The sequence below is a fragment of the Erinaceus europaeus genome, chromosome 22, assembly GCF_950295315.1.
Source record: "Erinaceus europaeus chromosome 22, mEriEur2.1, whole genome shotgun sequence".
In the NCBI taxonomy this organism is placed as follows: Eukaryota; Metazoa; Chordata; class Mammalia; order Eulipotyphla; family Erinaceidae; genus Erinaceus; species Erinaceus europaeus.
This window is the reverse complement of record NC_080183.1, coordinates 2,279,255-2,285,254: the sequence shown is the minus strand read 5'-3', so window position 1 is coordinate 2,285,254 and position 6,000 is coordinate 2,279,255.

Genomic DNA, 6,000 nt, shown 5'->3' with positions numbered 1-6,000 from the left:
AGAGGGGGGAGAGAGAGAGAGAGGGAGAGAGAGAGGGAGGGAGAGAGACCCCTATAGAACAGCTTCACTGCTTTTGAAGCATCCCTACCTGCAGGTGGGGAGCCAGGGGTTTGAACTCAGACCCTTGTGTGGGTTCTTGTGCTTAGTACTATGTTGCCACCGTGCAGCCCCACCCCCATTCCCTCTCTAGCTTCCCCTCCCCTCTCAATTTCTCTGTCACTATCCAATAATAAATAAATAAAGGTATGTATTAAAAGGTAAAAGCATGGGGCTGTGTGGCGGCACACCTGGTTGAGCGAACAGGTTATAGTGTGCAAGGACCTGGGTTCTAGCCCCGGTCCCCACCTGCAGGGGGAATGCTTCGCAAAGTGGTGAAGCAGGGCTGCAGGTGTCTCTCTGTCTCTCTCTCTATCATCCCTTTCCCTCTCAGTTTCTGGCTGTCTCTATCTAATAAATAAAGATAATTTAAAATATTTTTTTAAGAAAAGTAAAAGCCCATTTCTCCTTGTAATGGTGTGACTCATGAACTCATGACATGTAGTCATATAAATCACCATTTAATTAATAGGAGAGAAAGAAAAGAAAAAAGGGGGGAGACTGTCATTCTGATTTTTTTTTGCCTCCAGGGTTATTGCTGGAGCTCAGTGCCTGCACCATGAATCCACTGCCCCTGGAGGCCATCTCTTCCCCCTTTTGTTGCCCTTGTTGTTGTAGCCTTGTTGTGGTTATGATTGTTATTGTTGATGTCATTTGTTGTTGGATAGGACAGAGAGAAATGGAGAGAGGAGGGGAAGACAGAGAGGGGGAGAGAAAGACAGACACCTGCAGACCTGCTTTACCGCCTGTGAAGCGACTCCCCTGCAGGTGGGGAGCCGGGGGCTCGAACCGGGATCCTTACACCGGTTCTTGTGCTTTGCGCCACATGCGCTTAACCCACTGTGCTACCACCCACCCCCTGTCATTCTGATTTAAAGGCAGAGGGAGGAATAAAAGCGGCTCAAAGACTACAAATGGTCGCAGATGACACCCTTACCGTGAGAGGACATTTTCCTTTAGCCAAGATGTGTTGAGTCCCTGGCATGGAACTCAAATTCACTGAGACTCAGTCCCTTCTTTGTTTTGTTAAGTGTGTGTGTGTGTGTGTGTGTGTGTGTGTGTGTGTGTGTGTGTGTGTGTGTGTGTTCACGGCAGAGGTCGGAGAGAGGGGGAGTGAGAGAGTGAGACAGGGACAGAGAGGGAGAGACAGTGCCCCCAGGGTCATTCTAAAGCGTAGTGGTGCTGGGGATTGAACCTGGGGCCTTGAGGGGCTCAGGAAGCAGGTTTTGATATGCTACTTGGTCCTGTTTCCTCAAAGATAGAAAAAAAATTATACCTGTGGCTTCAAAGGTTAAATGGAACAAATAAGGAAATCTCTCCACATAGGTCTTGGGACTTGGAAAGTGACGCCCTGCCTCTGGCTCTCCTGGCCTCTTCACCACGCCGTGACGTCAGCGTGCTCTGCCTGGCCGTGGTCGTATCTTCACTGCTCACAGCCTCTCTGGTCTGCTCCCAACTCCCCCTCTCTGCTCTGTACCACACTTGGGAGGGAGGGGATGTTACTCCTTTTCCACTTCCACTTCACTAAATCCCTCTCCGTCTGCCTCGAATTTCAGGCTTAATAGTGTTCAACTATTCCCGCAGTGTCTTTCGCCATCCATGCTTCCTGTAAGTTGTACTTTATGTTTGCAATCTCATCTTCATTCTAAGGTTGATGGTGTAGCCTTATTAACCCAGCTGAGAATTATAAACATACCCAGTTTAAACCCTGCCAGATTTACCTACTTATCTGTGTGAGTCACACTGCCTAGCATTTCAGCACGGGGTATTCAGCTTCCACTATCTAGATCAACTCAGTTTCCCTGTTTAGTAATTCGGAATTGTGGCCTAAACTCTACACCTCTGCTTCCCTCCTGATTAATAATCGGGACAATCCTATGGCATGCCACACAGAACTGCGTGGAAAATAGGTGACTTGATACATGCAGAGAGCTCACCATAGTGGCTGGCGCCATCTCAACCCTCAGCATGTCTGTTGCTATTTTTATTTTTTAGAAAACCTAATTTTTTGCTCTTTATTTTATTTTATTTTTGGGTAGGAGCAGAGAGAAATCAAGAGAGAAGGGGCAACAGAGAAGGAGAGAGACAGAGAGACACCTGCAGACTTGTTTCACCACTCGTGAAGCTTTCCCCCTGCAGGTGGGGAGTGGGGGCTTGAACCCTGGTCCTTACACACCGTAATGTGAGCGCTCCACCAGGGGCGCCACTGCCTGGCCCCGTCAGCATCTTTATCTCCTCGGGTCTGAACTCTTCCATGGTGATAGCCGCCTCTTGGCGCACTGAAGTTCCCAAGTATCTTTAAGATCTTTGGTAGGAAAGTCCATACTGCAGGGAAGTCCTCCCATGAGGTTCATTGGTTCCATGGGTGCTTGAGCCCAGACTTGCCACTACCCGATGTCGAGAGGGGTTACTTGGGAATTAAACAAATAAACAGGCCCTTTCATGTCAGTGAGTCTGGCATGAGAGAGGATAAGGAAATGTGAAATCTGCTTCCTTTAGAAAGAACTGCCCTATTCTGAGGCCGCTGTTTGTGTCTCTACTGTTACGTCAGATTTCACATCTTGCTAGTATCTATAAGGTCGTTATAAACATGTGCAAATACTCAGCGCCTCTCTCTCTCTCCAAGGATCATAATCAAAAAGAACATAGCAAAAGGCAGAGAGAGAGAGAGAGAGAGAGAGAACACCAGAGCCCTGTTCAGCTCTAGCTGATGGTGATGCTGGGGATTGAACCTGGGACCTTTGGTGCCTCAGGCAGGAGAGTCTTTTCGCAGAACTGTTGGTATGCTTCTAAAAACCCCTTCTGTTTCATTAGTTTAATCCCCCCTGCTTAACACTATTCTATTTACATAACCACTTCATTCTATTTACATAACCGCTGTTAACAAGCACCACCCTCCCTCCAGGGCATCGGTGGTTCAGTGGTAGAATTCTTGCCTGCTCCGCCCCCTCTCCTTGTCATACCCTGATTCTCACCAGTCACTTTTCTCTCCACCCTCTCTGTGTGGCATCCTGTTCCCACCCTACTGGGCTAGTATATTTATAAGGACAAGATTGTTTGTAGTTTTAGTTTAGCTTAGCTTGGTATAGATTGCGCTGCGTCCTGCATGAATAAAGAGATACTGCGTACAGCTCAACCATGAGTCCCTGGTCGTCTGTTACCCGCCCGTGAAGCCAGCCCGGCGAAAACAACACAGAACCATTATTCTATCTTCCCAGCCCACGTAAAGTCTATTTAGAGGGGCTGAGGAGACAGCATAGGGGTTCTGCAGAAGATTTTCCTGCCTGGGCTTCTGAGGTCCCAGGTTCAATCCCCCACACCACCATCAGCCAGGGTTGAGCAGGGCTCTGGTAAAAGAAAGAGAAAAAAAAGTCAAGTAGTTGGACCCTCGGTTTTTCTGTGCCCAAGCATTCTTATTGTTGCGGTCTGCATTTGTTACCAAATGACATGGATTTCTCTGAGCGAGAACTGCTGTTTGGGGGGTTTGCTCATGTATGCAATATAAAGAAGCGGGACACTTGAAGAAACTTGAAGAAAAAAAAAAAGAATGAGAGAAAGACAGGCAAGCAGGCAAGCCGGCCAAACTGTCTCTAAGACTCGGGCGGATGTGGCAGGGAGCCACAGCCCTATAATCATATAAGCCATTATCAAAGCACTAGTAAAAAAAAAAAAAAAGAAGAAGAAAGAAAGAAAGAAAGAAGAAGGAAAGGAAAGGAAAAAAGAAAGGGAAGAAGAAAGAAATGTCTAAGTTTCTATCTTCTGGGAGGTGGGGGAGGGTGTGAAGACAGAGATGTCCCCTCCCCTGGGCCCAGCTCTGCGTCCTCGTGCTCAGACCCCTACCCAGACCGCTCAGCAAGCCAAGTGAAGCAGGCCTGTGCAGACCTTTCTTTTCCCGCCTTGGTTTTCCGAGAGGATCCCGGGCGCCTCGTGCCAGAACCGTCTGGAAGGGCAGCGAGGCCCTGGGCCAGGCTCCACATGCCTCAGCAAGCCTGGCCTGGAACTCGAATGGCCACAGCCCTCACAGCCACCACGGTCTCTTCCAGAAGGCCTGGTGTCTCCCTCCGCATGCCCTCCTGGGCCTCAGCCATCCTCCTGGGACACCCTCTGGGGAGAGGCTGGGCTGCTTTGTCCCTTCTGTCGCCTTTGGGTGTGCTGGGCGGATGTGGGCATGGACTAGAACACACGCACCTTGTCCCCTGTGGACACGGCCTGGGCCACCATCAGTGTCCCCTCTTCCTGTGGCCACTCACGTGTCCATAACTGGGTGCCCCTCAGGGCTACACAGGCTGGCAGGTGACCAGCCAAGCCCAGACCTGAGCGTCCGTCAACGACGTCCCCCCATGCCGCCTCAGACCGTTGTTATCTCAAACGTGCTAGCATTGCTTCTTGTGGGTTTTTATTTTCTCTCTCTCTTAAAAAAAAAGAAGAAGAAGAAGAAGAAGAAGAAGAATGCAGGGGCCTTGTTTGTGACCAGCAGAGAAAAGGAGACAGAATACTTGGAAAATATATACGTTTACCAAAAAATAAAATAATAATAATGATCAATTTAAAAAAAACCAAGGAGGGGGAGGGGAGGAAAGAAAAGAAGGAGGAAAGCGAACAAATCTGGGTGGTTCTTTCTAATTGGGTTGGAAGGGGTTACTTCATTATGCGTCAAATTAGAAAATTCATAATTTATCATCGCACCCAGTTGAAATGCCACCCGACTGAGTCTCACCCTTGTGAAAACCATCACACAGTTACAAACTGCCAAGCCTGCCACAGCCGACAGGCAAAATTAATATGCAAATATATGCAAGAAATTAAAAAGCAGAATTACCCAGGCAAATGAGGTAGCTATACTTGAATTGTTAGAATTATGAATAATTACTGCGAATTTTCTGCTCCTAATATAACTTGTTTTTTGATAAACAAAGACTTAATTATCGAGATGCGCTGGAGTATCTCCGTGGCGCTCATTAATCTTGCAAAAAAAACAAGTCCCCGGTGCCTGTGCCGTAATGAAAGGCGCGTGCCCTGAATCTCCAGAAAGATCACAGGCACCAGGGTGCCAGGGCTGGAGGAACAAATGACAGTGCCAATGTCCCCTCCTGTCCCCTGGAGTGTCATAGCAACCCGCGTTAACTATCAAAGGGGCTCATTTATGCCAGCAGCTAAGCTGTAAGTCCACTTTACGACACCCTGAGCGGTGGCGGGACGGTCTGCTGGTGTGTGGGGGAATGCCGGCTGGTGGCAGCACCTCGGGGCCCAGGGAGGCCCCAGGGGACAAGTGACAGCCGGCTCGGGATGGGTCTCGCCGTGCCACACCCCTCCTGGCTGGTCGCTGCATCCGTCCTCAAGGACAAGGACACTGTCACAGCCACTGGGCTGAGATGTCCCCACGTGAAGGTACGTTCCACAAGCCGGGCGTCCGTCCCGGACACCTCCCAGTGGACAGAGCTGGGGAGTGAGGGTCCGTGCTTGGGGACGTGGGGATCAGGGCCTGAGAGGGAACAGGGCACCCAGGGGAGAGTGAGTTCATGGCCCTTCCACCCCATCTTCCTCAGCACCTGCCTCCCGTATTGCTTTGAGCCTGGCATCTCACGGGGGTCTGAGTCCCCTCATCGCTAGACCCACTAGTGCCTGACACACCCTGGTGGGTCATAAGAAAATTACAAAAGTGGTCCAAGAGGTGGCACAGTGGGTAAAGCACTGGACTCTCAGACGTGAGGTCCTGAGTTCGATACCCAGTATACAGGTACTAGAGTGATGTCCAGTTCTTTCTCTCTCTGCCTTCCCTTCTATCCCTCTCATTAATAAACAAATACAATATTTTTTAAAATTACAAAAGATCTGAAGCTGGGGGGCAGAGTGGGGAACAGCTGGGGGAACCCCCCCCCCCCCGCCACAGCCTGCTCTCCCCAA